This window comes from Lethenteron reissneri, chromosome 41 (assembly GCF_015708825.2).
Source record: "Lethenteron reissneri isolate LAM-NWPU_2019-01 chromosome 41, ASM1570882v1, whole genome shotgun sequence".
Taxonomy (NCBI): domain Eukaryota; kingdom Metazoa; phylum Chordata; class Hyperoartia; order Petromyzontiformes; family Petromyzontidae; genus Lethenteron; species Lethenteron reissneri.
In genome coordinates, this window is record NC_083819.1 from 3256730 (window position 1) to 3277637 (window position 20908).

Sequence of the window (20908 nt, forward strand, 5' to 3'; positions counted from 1 at the left end):
GAGCAGGGATATTGTATGGTACATACAATAACGGGCAGGAAAAGAACACGAAATAAATTGCTTGGCTTTGCCGGAGATCGACCCACATTTGAAGGCGACCGTAATGGTGTTATGGATTAAGACTTTGAATAGTTCTCCATTTTAATATAATTAACTGAACGTGCTTTAAAAAAAATTAATTCGTGGAATGTATAACTAGCAGGCAGTAAGGTCACACATCCGTACAGTGAATTGGATACCATACCATTTCACAAGAAAATCTTAAATAGACTCAAACAATTTTAATGAATTTGCAATTTTGGCAGCCCGATGGCGTGGCGACATTTTTAGCGCTGCCGAATTTCAGCCGCCTTCTCTCGTAATGCCCTACGTTTGCGATGCTTTTATTTAATTACCTTCCCCTTTCTTTACACTGCACAATGCTGACACGGTCCGCTGAAAATTTGCGCATTGCTGCGACGAAGTGAACTGCACACTGCCCAGCACATGAACACAAACACACACACACAGCTCCAAATCACGAGCCATGAATAAGTGATGGCCAAAAGTGGCTGCGTTTGCATAACGCGCAAAAATATGAATCGTTACACGTACCAACCACCACGACATGAAACAACAATCCAGTAAAAAAATATCACGTGCAGCGCTGAGCGACAAGAGTGCGAGCTTCCAATAAAAGAAGCTCCACTCGGCGTTTTTTTGTCGCCTTCGACCAGACAGCGGCCCAAGCGTTCCGTGTGCGTAAATTTGCATGTTGAAAATTCTCCTTACGCGCGGCATTTTTTTGTTATTTTATCCGCGCAAAGCGGATTATGCCTCGCCGTGCATGATACACTATTCAAGACTGGATTAAGATGATCCTTGCACTAAGCCAGGACAATATTTTGGGTTTCCCTTGACCCCTCTGAACCTTTCGAAATTGCATGCAGAGCCCATGGGCAGGCGGCTTATTCTCGGGCTGTCGCGCAACCAGATGCTGAAGAACGGGACAACATTCCACCAAAAGTTGGAATCATGAATGGGCTCACATGGAGAGTCCCAGAGGTACCGCGTTGGTTTGAGCAGTTGTTGCCTGTGCGGCTCTCCGCTTTGCGTGTGTGCCACGTGTTGTTCCGCGTGATGCCCAACGTTTCACTCCACGTGCTGGTAGCTGCTGGGAATGTATTACTGTATATTACAGAAGGGTGCCACGGTAGCGAAATGTTAACTCCCTCGCCTGGTATGCAGGAGGTTCGATCCCAATCCTGACGCCTGTATATTTGGAGTTTGCATGCTCTCCCCGTGAACACGTGGATTTTTCTCCGGGTCCTCTAGGTTTTTCCCTCCACATGCGTCTAGAGTATTTGGCAGATATAGATTTCCACGTGATGAGCCACTTCGTTGAGCTATCATTTGTGGGCAGGTCGCTTCTGAAATAATAGCTATCTATCTCAGTGGGCCTTATCCCGGTAAAATAAATTAAATAAAAATGATTGTGCATTTAATACTGATTCATCTTCGCGCAATTCTTTCAATTTCTCACGTCACACAGTTGTTTGCTCACCCTATCTCCACTTGCTTTATTGCAGTTTTTATGTTATTCGTTGTGTTTTTGACATATTGGTGACCAAGGCCACTCCTGCAAACGAGATTTAACCCTGGTCTCTAATGTCCTCGCCAACTGGTTTCGCAAAAAATCAACTTGAACATTCGTCAGCAACTGAGTTGAACAACTCGCGTTCAGAAAGCGGGCTTGCTCATTTCAAGACTGCGAGAGACAGCAACAGTTTGTGGCGGCCTTCATCCAGCAGCGGATGAATCATGCCGATGATGTACTTTGTTAGGGTGAGTAATACAATTCCCACCTGATTGATGGCGGTGCACTGTAATGATTGTCTGGAAAGTTTACTCTGAGCAGCTACTGGCCGTGTCATATTTACAATCTCCGTGGCTTTAATTCACGTGTTGTGCTTGGCACAATCACGTTCAGTGTCAAGCATGTGTGCTACAGTGGGCCGGGAAATATCGCATCAGTGCAAGCGCGTTACAGCTGCACACTGCAGGAAGGTGTATTTTGCATCCAAGACCATCCGTCCATGAAGTTATCAGCATGACTCCTTTTCACGAGGGAAGCTCTCCAGTTGACATTTAACAGCCACCCCGAAAGTTGCTGCTGAATTCTATGCGACACGCCGATCATCTCTGCTATAAATCTCCAAACAATTGGGGAGCTTTCTCCGAGTGCTTTCTCCGGGTTTCCACGCGAGACAAAGCGAAACAACACTGGCCCACCGAAGCCAGAGAGCTGAGCCAAGAACTAGAAACACGAACAGCAGCTGACAATGTTCTATATCTGAGGGGAAAAGTTCATATCAGTTCCTGAAGAAGCTCCCAATGCATGGAGCGAAACGTTTATGCAACGCTGAACAACGCGTGGTCCAGCCCGAAAACAAGTCAGACGGCAAAATTTTACTCTCTGCTTTGCTTTGTGAATCGCAGTGACTGCACTGATAATGAGGCCAATGATTACGATGTATGTGTGTTGTTCAACTTCTTTCGCACCTGACGTAGCCAACCGTGTTAAATGGAGGTGCGGGGGAAGGACAATAAATTAAACACACACACACACATTTTTCTTCTTAATATTATTACAATACTATAATAATGTACAGCTCTCTGTCAATCCACTGCTGGATGAAGGTCTCTCTCATGTCGCGTGAGTCATGGGAGTTGTTTGAACTTACTTCACCATGCTGGTAACACTCAGCACTTCTGATAACCTCAAGCCTCATGTCCACAACATATGACAAGTCCTACACAGATGGTCACCCACATATTTGCATATCAACATCATCATCATCCACTATTCTGGCAAAACGTCCGATGATGCTGGATGTAATTACCAGCGAAACGTCAAATTCTAATTGTAAATGTTGTGGATTTACTCTCCAACACACCGGTGGGCTGAAGTAGTAACTGATTGGCGCTTTGTTTACGTGGCAAATCCCTTACTAATTGGCTGTGTCGGGTGGTGGAGGGTTACGACACATTTATATTTCGATATAAAGCTTTCGTGACTGCAGGGATTCATCTTCTTGGTTCTTTCGGTAAAGTCACGTAGAAGGGAAGTAATAAAAGAATAAAAATAAAACATAATAAAATAATTCTCACGACGTTTCGGCCACAACGCAAGTAGCCGTCTTCAGGTGAAGACCAGGTCTGTCGGGGAGACAGCGTCTGATTCATTCAGACGCTGTCTCCCCGACAGACCTGACACATTTATACTTACGCGATCTAACCCAAAATCCTTTATTATTAATAATATTGGTCGCGAAAGCCTGCTACTACGTGTTAAACTCATCATCATCATCGTCATTGGCCATGACCAATCCACTGATGGATGAACAGCTCACCCAGCAGCCAACAAACCATCTCGCACCTGCACGTGAGTCAATTGCATCACTTCATATACACAGTGGATGTATCCTCCCTGGTGTGGTCCCCCACCCCTCCCCTTTGGCTGCCACTCCATTGTCAGTCTCGACCCTACAAACGGCCATCATTCCTTCCAGCAACACATCCTACCCAAAGCCTTATGAAGACTAACCAGAATTAACCTCGGTTAGTATTCCAATATTCTCACCAGGGTGAGGATTGTAAAAGATACACGGATGCTGGCTTCAGCTGTAATGAACTTTGGACGATGTAAAAAAAAATAAAGGTAAAAGCGCAGCCCTGCAATTGCTTGCTCATGCCACTGATGGAAAAAGTCCCTCCAATGGACAGCCACCCCCCCGACAGAGGTGGGAGTATCACGCTGTTTATCGAACCAGACCCGACCTGGCGATCAACTTAACTTGTGGGGTAAATTTCTTATTTATGTATAGCACTTTACTTCCGTAGCATTCATAGAACCCATCAATTTCTATGCACCCATCACGCCGTGTGAGCTATAAGAACCAATATTAATTGATGAGTTAATACAGAGTGACACGTGTACGCGACATCGTATCGCAGACTCCTCCTGAGACCGAGTGGAGCAATGCGGTGAAGCTTCCCTCAATAAATAAATCACATTTGCGAATACAAAAAAATCGGATTACGGGGAAGCGAGCACTGAATTCTTGGCTGCGACACGCGTGGCCAGAAACCGTCTCTTCGGTTTCTCCGATTGCAGCAGAGGGGAGAATGCCTTGAGAGACAACGGTTTTAGCGTTCAAAGCTTCCGTGTTCCGCACATGCCATTGTTTCCCGAGTTGCAATTTAATATTGCCAAACACGCTTTTCCCATTTTCAATAATAATCCCAAGGACAGCCTGAGATTAACGGGGGGGGGGCGGGGGGAGGGGGGAATGATGCTCTGCGGAATCAGGTGTGAGAGATTTTCATTGGGATTATCAGCGATGATGGCCATGGGTTATTCAGCATTGTCAAGTATTTCACGATGCTGCATAATGTGCACATTAATGGTCTCAACAATTTTAAGCCTTGCTAACTCCCACAATTGGTTTTCACAATTTCACAATGCCCACTGATTTTAATAACGTATTAATGGTGGCAGCTTAACCTTTGGCATGTCAATATTAAAATCGTATAATTCCCTCTATTTTATGAATCTGTTTGCTTTGTGTGTGTGTAGCTTTTGTATTATTCTTCCCGTCGTGCTGTGGTGGAAGTGCCCGTTCGGAACTTGAGCAGAGTGGTACATCGCACCGTGTTAGACAATGGCCTGTGGAACGAGATGTTACAGAACTTCATCCGAGTTAGCTCCTTTTGCTGTACCCACCCACAAACGGGCCCTGCGTGTTACCACGTGCCCCGCTATGGAGAAATGTTTGTCGTACGGAATAATCAGATGTTTTTGTGTCACTCAGAAATGGAACTTAGTGAAAACAAGTGAGCAACCAAATTTTACGTGATTGATATTTGTGCAATTAACATTTATGTTTGCAAAGTCTAGAATTATTCATGTAATGGGTGTGTTTTGTACATATATATGCGTTCTTATTCTGATTGCAGTTCACTTATTTTGCTGTACTTTTGTTTTGTTTGATTTTGCTCGTTGTCATCGTTGTGACCCATGTGACTGTTGCAATTTGAGACCTCCTATCCTCGGGTCTCCCGATTTGCTCACCTGGTTACACAAAATCAACCTGCAAATCTGGTGACCAAGCAAAAAAACTATCAAATCACAGCATGGCTCGGTGCACGGAATGGAACCCCGTATTTCGGTGCTGGAAGCTCAAGTGATATATGACCTCTAAGCTACCGAGGCCACCACGGAGGTCTTATCGCTCTAAACAAAAAGAACCTCGCACAATACTTTGTGGTTCTGAGTCATTTCTATATTTACAATATATTTATTTCACGATATGTGAGCAGCAATACTTTAAACTACACGTACGTATCATGGGACCGTTTTTGGCAATATTAAAGTATGAAAGTATGAAAAATAAGAATAGGTTTTACCCTTTTCACCATTTACTTATTCTTATTTTTCATACACGACCGTAGAACCCTTTTCATTATCGGTGCTGAAGACTCCTCGAGGCCCTTGTGTGCAAAGCCTGAAACTAAATGTTCAGTGTAGCATCAATACAAAATCACATTAGCGCACCTCATAACGCCACTCGTTCTTAACAGCCGTGTCTTCATTGCTGTATGAGCAGGTCACCGTCATTGTGGTGCAATTGTCGATACGACTGTGTATGATCCTTAACACGCGCGCGTGCATGTCGAACGCAGCGTCCACTTCCACTCGTGAAACTCTGTATACAACCGACAGATGGTTGCAAAATATACTGACATGGATTCCTCATCGATGTGTTCGTGCACAGCGCCCCTTTGTCAATGCACTGCCAGTTAAGGGCCTTCTTACCACGTGTGCGGTCATGGGGGCTATTTGACGATACTTCACCGCGATGGCCATCGAAGGGAATATTGATGGATGGATGGTGAACCTCTTTTGCACCGTACGTAGCCAACCGTGCTAATGAAAGGAATGGATTTTGCTGCACTGCCCGCTGCTGACCACAACATAGCCCCTACAGCCTATAACACCTGCTACGCATGGTGGTCGGCCATTTAAAGCGATATCCACGCTTCTCAACCCTGCCCAGATGCTGAGATCGGGTGCCACTCCAGAGGTGATTTGAGCAAACGCCGTTGATGTGTGTGATGATGTACAACACGACGATTGGTTAAATGTTCATTGTTTTCTCTTCTAACTAATCATCGTCTCCGTTTACAGCTCCAGTACTATGCGTGTCACCGTTGCTTGCGTTTGAGAACTGGATATCAAGAGGCCACATTGGAGATGTACCGTCGGTTGAGGTTAAAAATTGGATGGATCGGATTTATGCTGCAACATTTTGGAATTTTATCGGCTCTTCGGGTCGACCGAGCACAGTATTGGGCTATGAGCTGACTAATGTTAGTTTACATTTCTATAAAAAAAAATCGGATATTTTTTTAAAGTTAGAATTCGATCGTGTAGAATATAAAATAGCTGCAGATGGATGCTTACATGAAAGGATCGACAAAGATGGTGATGGTTTTGGGAAACCTTCATCCAGGAGTGGAGCGACCAAGGCTACATATGATGATGATGAATGTAAATAACTTGTTGACTCATTATTTGTATTGTTGAATGGAAAGCGATCGCATTTTTGAGAAGGTGTATAATGTTTCCCACGCAGGCGAGCACGAGGTCCTGATCCCCCACGATGTAAATTCCACACTTATATGGCAGAGCACAATTCTATCAATAGAACGACCACTACTGCGGTTCCAACCCCATTGTGTTGCAGCGCACCGCACACTACGTGACGGCATTTGCTATTTTTTTTTCTCCCAATCCGGTGGCAATCACAATGTGGCAGGTTAATATCGAGGCCTCCTTCTCCCTTATGCGTCACATGGCTCATTTTTTGACACAGCAGTAAACTAGATGTAGTGCCAATCCACCGCAGTGCAGGACATTTTTCCCCCCCTTCCCTCTTGCTCTCGTCCCAGTCTATGCAATTCCAACGACGCAAACCAAAAAAAGCGCACCATAACAGATAGACTGTGTTTCAGTGCGGCAATGAAACACTCAATATTCCGGCTGTCCCCAAAGTCCCAATGGCAGGTGTGATTGATAGAGTTAAGTGAAAGAGTGACGAGCTACCAATGCGTTTCACATTAATTCCATTAGCGGCACCCGACTTTTGGGGCCAGGCAAAAGCTCGTGGTGAATTGTGCTCCTGCGCCGTAAGCGACCGCCCCCCCCCCCCCCGTCCAAAGACAAATTGTGGATAAAGGCGCCAGCCCACGAAACAATAGCACGAGCCACAGTGTGCGGTCGTGACAAAATATTGCATATACACACACGTGCGAAGATGAAGACTCACCACGTGAACTGTTGCGACAATTTCTATTAGCAAGCACCTTATAAGGGACCGTGGCACATTCGGGGTTGGGGCGGCCAGCACCTCGCCCGACTCCTCTTTGTGACCTCACAGTGCAGATGTGTACACATCGCACCAGGTAATCACGTTAGGCTGAGTCGACCTAGGGGATGCCCACGACCGGTTCAGAAAATCGTGAACCGACGTTGGCCGGATTCGTAGTGCGGTGCGCTGACCACTGCACCGCCGCTCCACCCACGTCACGCATCTCACGCACAATCCCGCACGCACACAGAGACACGGGCAGTAGGGCAAGCCAGGGATCAGGACAACTGATGGATATTGAGTTTAATCTTGATTAATTGGACATTTATCATCACGCACGAACCCCTCCGGCAACCCCACACGGTGCACTCCTGCTCTGCTGATGAGCACACAGCCATGCCAATATGCCACCTTGATGCTAATCCGGGTATTATTAGGTTACTGCTAAGAGGCCACGCAGTGTATCACTTCGCTCGAGCAGCTGCCAACAACTATCCCCCAGCTCCCGACACCGCTGTGGTGCTTCCACGCTCTCGCACACCACGCTTGTCATTCATTTAACTTCGATTTAAATGCTTGATTCTGAATTTCCTCTTCGAGTCTACTTATTAAATTGCCCTAACGTGCGTCGAGATGAGTGATTGATGGCCGACGCCCGGCGCTGTGCGGCTTAGCAGCGTCCCACACCGCGAGGCAGACTACTACAGCCGGTGTCTGCGTGGATGAGCGGTGGGTGTAATTTTGGCCGACGGGGAAAAAAAATCACCGTGAGATTGCCGTCACTTTTATCCTTCATGGGATCTGCGCTCTATATTGCTTGTTAACAACGAAGGCTGCATTTTGCCCATGTAATGTTCTGCCGAAAATAATGTGGGTTTGTGTTTTGCTGTTTGAAAGCATCTAAGTGCTTGCTTTTAAAAGCCAAGAATGCGTGCTCTATTCTAATGTCATTAAAAAGCCAACCCTTTCACAACCAAGAAAGCCATCCGTAAAAGCGATGCTGAATGTTTTTGTTGATGTTATTATTATAATCATTATTTTACAAGGGTTTTGCTAATATTGTTGTCATGTGTACTCATTACGGAGCCACAAGCAGGAGAGGTGAGATACTCCCCTTTGTCGACACTAATGCAACTGCAGTCAGCGCTAATTAAAATGAAAAGGACTCTGTTTGGTATGTATCTATGATTAGTATTGCGCTCGTACTGCTGCAAAAAAGGTGTCAAATTAAATGAGCGTGGATCTTCACAAAAATACATAAACAAAACCACGAATGCGAATGATGAAGTCGTGATAATTACATCAAAACAACAACAAAGTGCAAGTTGAAAATGACTTTGCAAACGGGAGGAAGAAATATCCGCCCGCCTACTTGACAACTCACGTAGGAAAACATGGGACGGTGGTGACAGAGAGGACATGAGGAACAACGATGACTGACGAACCCCAACACTGACATTCAACATCGTAACGCGCTCATATTTCCTCCCTGCCCAATTAGCCAAGGACTGTCGTGAAAGCATCATAACTCAACGGCTCACGACTCAGACAACGATTCAATGGAAGATCCTTTTTTTGTACTTCACGCCGTTCTTTGATCCTGTATTATTAACGTGTTTTTCCTCCACGTTTTTCATAATTTGCAAGATACTTGACAGCTCCGGCGGGGGAATGGGAGCGGTAGCGTAGTGATTAACGCACTATTCTTAGGTTTTTTTCGGTAAAGTCACGTAGGTAAAACATTAAAATTAATAAAAGTAAAATAAAATAAAAATCACGACGTTTCGGAGGCAACACAAGCTTCCGTCTTCAGGTGGAACCGTCACAGCCACGACAGCTGTATCAAGTAAATGAGAGATTGCAGGAGCTACCACTCCGTATATATAATGGCTGTGACGGTTCCACCTGAAGACAGAAGCTTGTGTTGCCTCCGAAACGTCGTGATTTTTATTTTATTTTACTTTTATTCATTGTAATGTTTTACCTACGTGACTTTACCGAAAAAATATAAATCATTGCAGTCACGAAAGCTTCAAATCTAGAATTAACGCACTACATTGAGTGATATCCTACCAGGCCGCACCGACCGGCATCACGAGGTCTAACCAAACTTTCCCCCATAACCGACACGGTGTCCAGAGGCCTTCGCTAAGCAACTTCTTGAGAAAGAGCTGTACATTGTTATTTGAAAAAACAAAATTAAACATTATTTATTGAATTGATTGCTGTCCATGCAACGCGTGTGCCCATCCATATGTAATATTAACACAACATCACCATCATCACGCACTAACCAGCGTGGTCAAGTATGGTCATTACAATTCCATGACGTAGCTTTTGGACACCTCGGCGGGCAATGGGATTATGAAGTTCAACACGGAGGCGATCGCGACCAATTTCATCCATAACATGCTTCTTGGGGTTAGATCGCGTAAATATTCATCAACTCCCCCCCCCCCCCTTCGCACGTGACGTCATCACATCTACGCCTCTATCTAAGGAACGATACAGGAGGATTCCTCCACAAATCTGGCTGTCGCCTGATGAAGCTGGTTGTAATTACTGGCGAAACATCGTACCCAGATTGTAAATGTTGTGGATTTGCTCTCCAACACACCGGTGTGCTGTACTAGTAACGAATTGGCCACGTTCTGCTTACGTGACAACCCTTACGAATTGGCTGTGTTGGGTGGTGGCAGTTTTAACATTTATATTCATGCGATTTACCCCAAAAAACCAGTTATGGATGAAATTATAAAACCTATGCTAGCAATCGAACATTTCTACTCAAGGCAAATCTACTGCAGAGCTTAAACTCAAGATCTCCCTTTGAATAATATAACTACATATTCTTGTTCTCTCGGTGCTCGCATAGAGTCATAAACGTCCACTGCTGCTTATTTCATAATGCAAAATGTGCAAAAATATCTACAAAACGGTATAAAATGAAAACATCAAAGCACCACGTAATCACCAGACTTGTCATGAGCGCAAATTTCACGTTGGCTATTGGCGAGGAACAACCCAGGTGACAGCCACATTGGGAAGTTTCATTTTTCCCAAGTACACTTCAGTGCAGTGTAACAGCAGCCGCCGCGTCGTGTTTTACGCGTGCACGTCTCTCTCGCTCTCTCGTTCTCTCTCAGCGCCTCGGGAAAGCCAATCTCGCAAACAAAGCGGGCCGTCGCAGGCAGCCGGACGGGCGACCCTGCGCCAAGAAAACGTCGCGAGTCACGGCACGCTTAGCGAGGAGAGGTTGTGAGCACGTGCTTACGGCGTCACAGTGGCTAGGAGATATAGCCGTAGTCTCAAGCCGCACCTCACCATAATGAAGGCTCAGTCATTTGTTATGTAGTCTAGCCGTAGTCTCAAGCCGCACCTTACCATAATAATAAAAAGTGGGCCGTTCCTGGCAATTCCCCGCTCCCCCCTCAAACATTATATATACGGAGTGGTATCTCTTGTAATCTCTCATTTATTTGATACAGCTGTCGTGCTGTGACGGTTCCACCTGAAGACGGAAGCTTGTGTTGCCTCCGAAACGTCGTGATTTTTATTTTATTTTTATTTTACTTTTATACATTTTTATTTTTATTTTTTTACCTACGTGACTTTACCGAAAAAACATAAGAATATGGCTAGGAGATGTTAACTACCTCGTCCTGGTATGTAGGAGGTCGAGGGTTCGATCCCGACCCCTAACGCCTGCTGCATAATTTTTTTTAGTTTGCGGTGTCTCTCTCTCCCCGTGGTCACGTGGATTTTTCTCCGGATCCTCCGGGTTTTCCCTCCACGTTTAGAAACATGCGTTGAAGAGTGTTTGGCTGCTATACATTTCCACATTCATAAGCCGCTTGGTTTAGTTATCATTTGAGGCCAGGTCGCTTTCGAAATATATATATATATAGCTCAGTGGGCCTTACTTGGTAACACAAAAAATTGTTGAATTTGGCTGGGGCGGATGCCAAGCACTCTTGATGTCGCGATCTAAATAAACACTCTCCCAATGTTGTCCGTATGCGTACGAAATCGGAAGAAAACCTAAAAGAAAACTAAAATAAAATTATATTATCGGTATCGTCTTCAGGTCGGAAGACGTAGCGAAGCTCCACAAGGCGTTTGGCATAGTTTGGCTAGCCAGCTATTATAGAGTGTGGTCGTGTCGCTACAGTTTTCTGTGGCGAGTACAATACCTTTAAAAGCAACGGCGCTACTACGCCTCTCTCTAAATACATTTGAGGTTGAACCGCTTGTGCGTTCTGAGATTCAGCAGTAAACGGGACAGACCCTGCAACTTGCAGACGCCTCGGAAAGGGTTAAGTGACGAGCAACGAAGTAATTTCCCTCCCGTCATAGCTCTTCCTAAGCTCTGATAACAACCGTGCCCCATTCAGGAAACGTATTAAACATGATTTTTTACTCCTAAACTATTTTTTTTATTTTACCGGGTAAGGCCCACTGAGCAATATAGCTCTTTTTTCAGATGCGACTTGGCTATCACAAATGATAGTGCGACGAAGTGGCTTATCGTTGGGAAATTTAAGCAGCCAAACACTCTTAAACGTATGTTGATTCTAATGTGGATGGAAAAACTGGAGGACCCGGAAAAAATCCACGCGACCACGGGGAGAGAGAACGTGCAAACTTCAAATATACAGCAGGCATCAGGGTCGGATCGAACTCACGGCCTCCTGTATACCAGGCGAGGTAGTGAACATCTCGCCACCGTGGCGCCCTATCCATTGCACCTTCAATGGTGCTGTTTTTTGCTGACCATTTGACGTTTTGGGCGTGTGCTGGGCGACTGCGTTAAAAAAGAGAAACGACTGTGACAGGATGAATGTTTGGGAGGGGGCAGGGGAATTGCACACCCTTCACGGCAACATGCAATAGCTCAGAGTGGGTTACACGTGTGACAGCTTTAGTTGGCTGGAGCAAGAACAACTCAATAGTAATCCGCGCAGCGAGACGTGATGAATATTCCACAGGTTGTCATCGTCTAGACTATGACTGAAATAAACAAAAATTCTGATCAACCTAACACTGGACACTGTCAGACAGCAGCCGCCACTGCTTCAAACTTGCCGGGACAAAATTTCGTCAGCTCAGTTTGACGCTTAACAGCGTTGGAATCGTGAGCTTTTCGGAACGACCCAATTTCACCCACATTCCTTGCAGAGAGCACTTTGTGCAGTCGCCGATGTGTTGGCACAGGTGCCGTACATCTCCCCGATGTGTTTTCCAGTTGTTTCTGACGTGTTGTTGGATGCAACACACACAACACCATGAAGAGCGGACAGGGCACAACGCCACCAAATATCTCAATTTGGCTCGAGGGCCAAGCAGGGCCAGGGGTGGGGTTCATCATTTTCGTCACGCGAGTCATCCGAGTGTGACTCGACCCGACGTGTCCACCGCGTGCGATGTCGGCAGCGCGGCTCAGGTCCTGGAGCAGAGAAACAAAGCCGGTGCCTTCTGATCGACGCCGAGGCTGGCTCCGCACAGCGCGAACGCGGCACGGCTGAAACAGCGGCAATGAAAAAATGTGGAGCCGGCTCGGCTTGACACTCGGTGTGCGACGAAGCGAGTTGAACTGGAGGCCTCCTTATTCATCCAGGTACGCGCTGAAAAAAAGGTCATCACTTTTTGGACCCATTTGGACCGATTGATGTAAATGAGTTGGAACTTTTTGGCACTCCACCCCCCTCCTCCTGTGATGGTTTCCTAGCTTGGTTGGGAAGCTGGTATCGTGGTCTGGGATGTGTAGTAGACCTAATGCACTCTCATTTATTGGTTGTGATCACTTTTTGTTGTTGTTTGTGTATTTTGCTTTGGTGCCATTTCTTAATTTGCTGGTAAATGTGTAAGGTTTCGCTTGGTAGTATGTGTTTGCATTTTCTTGGTAGTGGCTGTTAGATGGGATGTACAGAACTGTGCGATGCTATTAGCATGAATGACGCTCTATATAAAATGAACAATGAAGTGAAGTCGCTTCGGGATGATGCCGACCTCTTAGGCGGCCGATGTGCGAACACAACGGACGGGCGACGCGACGGCTCTCCCCACTGCACCGCGTCGGCTTGGAGCGAAAACGCATCGGAGAGCCGCAAGCACGACCCACGAAAAGCCGCACACGCGAGCGTGGGGGGGCGATGCAATGGAGGTGCCAGTGTCTGAATGTCAAGCAGAGATCACCGGCCCAATGCCTGACTAATGAGCAAAATATCTGTTTCCAATGATGAATAGCGATGGAGAAAAACAGGGACGTCGTTAATTTTTGATAACTATAATTAATAGGTCTGTGATAAATCCTGAATATGGGGTTAACATTATCTTTTTTTTTACCTCCCGCACAAGAATAACAAACTTCATTATCTCTTCCGTAAAAAAAAATACCGTTCGCTCATCACAAGCAAAGTGTAAATGTTAACTTTCGCAACTTCAAGTGTATGGGCTATGTGACATTACAAACAAACCGCGAGGCACAGTGCATCTGATTACACTGGTCAACAAAAAAAAAACATTTTTTCTGGCCTGGACTTTTGCAGCTGTCTTAGACTAATTTCAGGGTGCTGATTCCAAATCTGATCTCAGATTTACTATCTCATATCTCATTTTTATGCTATCGGCATACCCCATTTTCATTGATTTTACCCGAAATTAACTCTGTCACTTATGATTGCAAGTTGTTGCGAGTCAGTGACTGCTTTAGTGTTAAAATATGGTGCTGTATTTTTAGGATAGTGTTTTTATAATATAATTTTATGTAGATATTTAGATTTATTTAATATTTTTTTTCTGCAGTTTTGATTGAAAATGCTATTTTTGATATCTCAAAAACCTGAAGTGATAGACAAAAACTGATGCCAAATTTGCAATCAGCACCCCAAAATTACCTTAAAACCGTTGGAATACCTTATGCCAGAAAAGGTGTGTTGACCAGTGGTATCCACAATGTATCAGTGCTCAGTCCTGCGAGCCAAAAGGACATTTCTACTTTTTTTGGCGAAAAAAATGTATCCACAAAATCAGCCCCACCATCCCCCTCTCCCCATCGCCCCCATTCCCCCCACGTCCCCAGACAAGAGAAAAATAACCAGTGCATGCATGTTTCTGCGAAGATGTATTGCATTAAAGAAGCCACACAGAGCACAATTGATTATTGGTGTTTTCCTTCGTTTCATTAATTGCTTGATTGATTATTTAGCAACTAAATCAACCGTGTCCTTGGACAGACATTTAGAAGTGCATCACTAGGCAGTGGAGTGACTTAAGTTCGGGAAAGGTGTTGGGACTACGAAGAGAACCCCCATTAATATCACACAAAAGAAGACATCCATGCCGTGTTTCCGTATGAATTAAATCTATTTTCGCCCACACATTGTATTCACAAGCAGAGACAGAGTGGAGTTCTGCTGACATTAGCTTCTACCCGTAATACGCCAGAACAACACAATGGGTTTGTATAAAATGTGAAACTTGAATCCTTAATCTATGCAGGAAATAAAAAAAATGGCAAGACAAAATAACACTCAAACTCTGCTTAGGATTTTGTGTGCAATTACCTCCACTGCTAAACCCATTTCATCCTTCATACTCATCACACTGGAATTGGCCAAACATCCCAATGCGGGACCCTGCTCAGCAAAGGCTTTCTTAGGCAAATGGAATTTGCGATTGATGATTTCCAGTACGGAGACCCACTCGCTGTAGGATTTCACGCGGGTACCTCTTTTGTCCTACGTGCGACTGGCCGTTTGACGGATTCATACTCTTTGGTTCTTTCGGTAAAGTCACGTAGGTAAAAAATGAAATTTAAATTAATACAAATTAAAACAATAAAATCACGACGTTTCGGAGGCAACACAAGCTTCCGTCTTCAGGTGAAACTGTCACAGCAAAAAATCTGTATCAAGTGGATGTTGAGGAACCCCGTGAACGACCTCTGGTCCCGCTGATCGGGAGGCAGCACTTACCCAGCCACTCCGCCACGGAGAGCAATGTCCATTGCGTGACAGTCAATGCAATATTTTTAATTGCTGGAGCTGGAATTCGGGCAAAAAATTTAGTGAAGAACCAACTCTACATGTAATAGTTTTGTTTTTGTCCACTAGAGAAACCCGTTTTCTTGGTTCTTTCGGTAAAGTCACGTAAAAGGGAAATAATAAAATAATAAAAAATAAAACATAATAAAATAATTCTCACGACGTTTCGGCCACAACGCGAGAATTATTGTATTGTTTTATTTTTATTATTTTATTACTTCCCTTCTACGTTACTTTACCGAAAGAACCAAGAAGATGAATCCCTGCAGTCACGAAAGCTTTAAATCGAAATTTAGAGAAACCCGTTCACTCTCAGGCGGCTGCTGCCTGGTTTCAAACCCGGTACCTCAGCAGTGTCAACTCAGTGTTCTGACCAATACAAAAACTAGACACCAAACTATTTTTTTTATTTCACCAGCTAAGGCCCACTGAGCTATTTCAGAAGTGACTTGGCTGTCACAAATGATAGCCCAACGAAGTGGCTTATCGCTTGGAAATGTATAGCAGCCAAATACTCTTAAACGTATGTTGATTCTAAATGCGGAGGGGAAACTCAAAGGGCCCGGAGAAAAATCCACGCGACCACGAGAAGAGGACAACACACAAACTCCAAATATACAGGCATCAGGGTCAGGATCGAACCCATACGTTCCTGCATACCAGGCGAGGAAGTTAAAATATCGCTATCACGACCTGTGAGCCATTGGTCACCTCCTACAAGTGGGTATTAAATGCATTTGAATGCCATCATTGTGAGACCCACCACCCCTGTTGCTCTATTCAATGCCGTATTTTCATGGTATTCCTTTTTATCAGCAAACATATAACTCATACTTTACCTTCGCACACAACCATTGACAAAAAATTCGCCAATTAACTAACTTTGAAGGCAACGTAAAATAAAATAAAAATCTTTAGGCTATCTCAGCAGTCACTCAGTTCGTAAATTAACCGCGGCTCATGGACCCCTCTCTCATGAGAGAGATATTTATTACATTTATCTTTGCAGCGTTAGTATTGTCATCATTAGCATTCACTATACTACTGCGCTGGTCTTTGAGATTGTGCTGTCGATATCTCCGATGTTGTTGTTGTTGTTGGGTTGCACCGCGCGTTGTTGCGCACAATGTCCGACGTTCCTGCTGGCAACCAAATTCGGCACGATGGAAAGTAGCTCCCAGCACCGTGGGCGCGAAACGTCGGACATTGCTCCAAACCACACACGGCACAACCCAATATCACACGACCGTAATAGAGAGAGAGATAGCTAAACGGCACATCTGCGAAAACCTACCCAGCAGTCAACATTTATTCTTGCAGTGTTGTTATCGCTGCTATTACCATTCACAATGTTCGTGACGAGCTCCGCCCCCTTGACTTCACCGGCTGAATGTGCCGACTGAATCCTAAAGACTCCAAAAATCCATAGGCTACTATTAGCGGCCCAGACAGACGAATACGGAACGAGCAGGCTGCCGGATCATGTCACGTAGCTGTCTGCTTAATCCCACCGTCACTTCCAGTGATATTGCAGTCGATATGAGATGGTCTTCGCTAATTGAATTCAGTGCATTATAACAATGACAGCTACTGTTATTGTGATATTCAAACCTTCCTGCGGTTTTGACACTACCACGTGTTATTATGAAGCGTTGATCTTTTCTTCACATTCCGCTCTCGTTTCATAATGGAAGGTAATTAAGCCAATTGTCACCGCATACATTAATTATTTCGACTCGACTGGAGTTCATGGTGTATCGCAAAGTTCCGCACTATGTTGTGAATGTTGTTTTATCCAGATGAAGATACACTTTTCCCACCCCCCTGTATTTTAAAACAAAGTTGGGGATCCATCTCCTGATCCTGTCGGTGTGCGTGACCAGATGTGTCGTGTGCAGTTCCGGCCTTCATAGGTGCTCGCTAACACCACTTGCCCCAAAAGTATGTTGAAGGCTACATGGGGATCGGTGTCTTCGTACAACTTTATTGGCATGAGGCAGAGTCAACAACTTCATATCCACCACACAGCCACTTCCCATCATATGGCCATATTTCTTCGGATTATGAGATGCACTTTTTTCCCCTAGGGTCCACTCTATATCTGGCAACTTTATATTTTTCACCCCTGTTTGCGATTGCCCTGGAACAACATGAAAACATTTTCTCAAAGTGACCCGAAATATTGAACTGCATCTTACTTCTTCTTGTTTCTTTCGGTAAAGTCACGTAGAAGGGAAGTAATAAAATAATAAAAATAAAACATAATAAAACAATTCTCACGACGTTTCGGCTACAACGCAAGCAGCCGTCTTCAGGTGAAGAATGAGACACTACCAAACTAGGAGCTTATATATAAGCTGCATTGGGGGTTGAAGAGCGCCTTAACAAAAAGAATGTGCATGTGAAGAGGAATTTAGCATATTCATGGCAAATGCGTAGGCGTTGGGCGGGGGGGTGTCAAAGTCATATTATGCCCATGCATTATGCAGGATCAGCAGCAACCAAGGGGGGTGCAGGGATTAGCAGTAACAAAGGGAAGGAATGTTAATGATATGTAGCTGCAGTTACTCAACAACCACGTAGAAAACTAAAGTATAAACTACATAAAAAACTAAAGTATAAACTGCATCGCACCATCAGTATACTTACTATACTCTATAATAAGCTGAGTTACTAACAGCAAGTAATACATTACCATTCTACCTCGTAAAAATTCTATAATATGCTTCCATCTAGACCTTATTCTCTTACATCACACGAGCATATACCGTACTATATACTGCCATAGATAAACCCAACATTAAATTATATACTGTATTGCTGTAAACCAACCTATATCTTATACATTTAATATAACACTATGTATTATTCTACACACCCTAATGTGTGTCGAAATGGTTTATTACGTCCTTCCAATGATTGCTGAGCCAGAATCCATCTTCTCGGTTAAAATTGTCTCTGTGTTTGTATATGTGGATCGCCTCATGAACGAATCTCTCATGATAGCCAGATGGCTTGCAGAGAACCTCTGTCTTGGAGAAGTCAATATCATGTGAGCCCACTGAGTTGTAACAGTGATCTGCCACGGCTGAGGTGTTTGTCCTACCGTGTTTCAGGTCAGCTTTATGTTCACGGATGCGGTCCGAGACATGTCGTTTGGTTTCCCCAATGTAACTGCTACCACAGAGGCAACTTAGTTTGTAGACGCCAGGGTACTGTATGTCTGGAACCACATCTTTTACAGACGGTACCAGATCACGGATTTTATGTACTGTGTTGAATCGGACCTGGATCTTGTGTTTAATCAGGATTTTGGAGATCTTTTTTGTGACCCCAGCAATGTAGGGTAAGGTGATGGTCTTGAAAGGCTCCTCAACAGGATCTTTCTTGATGGTTGGAGTGATGGCTTTGCGGATTGTATAGTCGGAGTAACCATTTGCCTTAAGAGCTTGGCGTACGTGTTTGAGTTCACTGGAAATGTGTTCATGGTCGGAGATGCATTGGGCTCTATGATATAGAGTCTTGATGAGGGAATTCTTCTGGGATGGATGGTGGTGGGAATCCGGTTTTAGATAAGCATCCGTGTGGGTGGCTTTCCTATAGACAGAGTGGCTCATTGAACCATCAGGTCTCCTTTTGATTAGGACATCCAAAAAGGGTAGCTTGCCATCATTTTCGACTTCCATGGTGAATCTGATGGCTGGGTGTATGGAATTGATGTGGTCGAGAAATTGGTCTAGAGCAGGCCGGCCATGTGGCCAGATGACAAAAGTGTCGTCTACGTACCTCTTCCATAAGGTCGGGCGTAGAGTGGCAGTCTGGATAGCGTCCGTCTCAAATTTCTCCATGAAGATGTTGGCTACAACCGGAGATAGGGGGGAGCCCATTGGGGTGCCCTCAATTTGCTTGTAGAAGGTTCCATTCCAGGTGAAGTATGTATTGGTTAAGCAGTGTCTCACCAGGGGGGGTACCCCAGCATTCAGTCCTTGATGAACCAAGTCTTCAATGATTGCGATGGTGTCAGGCACAGGTACCTTGGTGAACAAGGAAACCACATCAAAACTGACAAGCAGGTCGTCTGGGGACAGGGCAATCCCCTTGATTGTCGATACCAGGTCAGTAGAGTTTAGTACTGCAGAGGTGGTTTTTCCAGTGAAAGGCCGTAGGATTTCGGACAAAAAACGAGCCAGTACAAACTGGCTCGTTTTTTTGTCCGAAATCCTACGGCCTTTCACTGGAAAAACCACCTCTGCAGTACTAAACTCTACTGACCTGGTATCGACAATCAAGGGGATTGCCCTGTCCCCAGACGACCTGCTTGTCAGTTTTGATGTGGTTTCCTTGTTCACCAAGGTACCTGTGCCTGACACCATCGCAATCATTGAAGACTTGGTTCATCAAGGACTGAATGCTGGGGTACCCCCCCTGGTGAGACACTGCTTAACCAATACATACTTCACCTGGAATGGAACCTTCTACAAGCAAATTGAGGGCACCCCAATGGGCTCCCCCCTATCTCCGGTTGTAGCCAACATCTTCATGGAGAAATTTGAGACGGACGCCATCCAGACTGCCACTCTACGCCCGACCTTATGGAAGAGGTACGTAGACGACACTTTTGTCATCTGGCCACATGGCCGGCCTGCTCTAGACCAATTTCTCGACCACATCAATTCCATACACCCAGCCATCAGATTCACCATGGAAGTCGAAAATGATGGCAAGCTACCCTTTTTGGATGTCCTAATCAAAAGGAGACCTGATGGTTCAATGAGCCACTCTGTCTACAGGAAAGCCACCCACACGGATGCTTATCTAAAACCGGATTCCCACCACCATCCATCTCAGAAGAATTCCCTCATCAAGACTCTATATCATAGAGCCCAATGCATCTCCGACCATGAACACATTTCCAGTGAACTCAAACACGTACGCCAAGCTCTTAAGGCAAATGGTTACTCCGACTATACAATCAGCAAAGCCATCACTCCAACCATCAAGAAGGATCCTGTTGAGGAGCCTTTCAAGACCATCACCTTACCCTACATTGCTGGGGTCACAAAAAAGATCTCCAAAATCCTGATTAAACACAAGATCCAGGTCCGATTCAACACAGTACATAAAATCCGTGATCTGGTACCGTCTGTAAAAGATGTGGTTCCAGACATACAGTACCCTGGCGTCTACAAACTAAGTTGCCTCTGTGGTAGCAGTTACATTGGGGAAACCAAACGACATGTCTCGGACCGCATCCGTGAACATAAAGCTGACCTGAAACACGGTAGGACAAACACCTCAGCCGTGGCAGATCACTGTTACAACTCAGTGGGCTCACATGATATTGACTTCTCCAAGACAGAGGTTCTCTGCAAGCCATCTGGCTATCATGAGAGATTCGTTCATGAGGCGATCCACATATACAAACACAGAGACAATTTTAACCGAGAAGAT

At 44.9% G+C, this 20908-nt stretch overlaps 1 long non-coding RNA gene across 1 annotated transcript in view; it reads left to right on the forward strand.

Moving 5' to 3' along the window:
- Positions 1 to 14485, forward strand: part of LOC133352729 (uncharacterized) — a 50422-nt gene extending 35937 nt beyond the window's left edge. Inside the window, exons 2-3 of the long non-coding RNA XR_009756294.1 lie at positions 12846 to 13029; positions 13429 to 14485. This is a non-coding gene — a long non-coding RNA (uncharacterized LOC133352729). The remainder of the gene's footprint in view (positions 1 to 12845; positions 13030 to 13428) is intronic.
- Positions 14486 to 20908: the final 6423 nt, after the last annotated feature.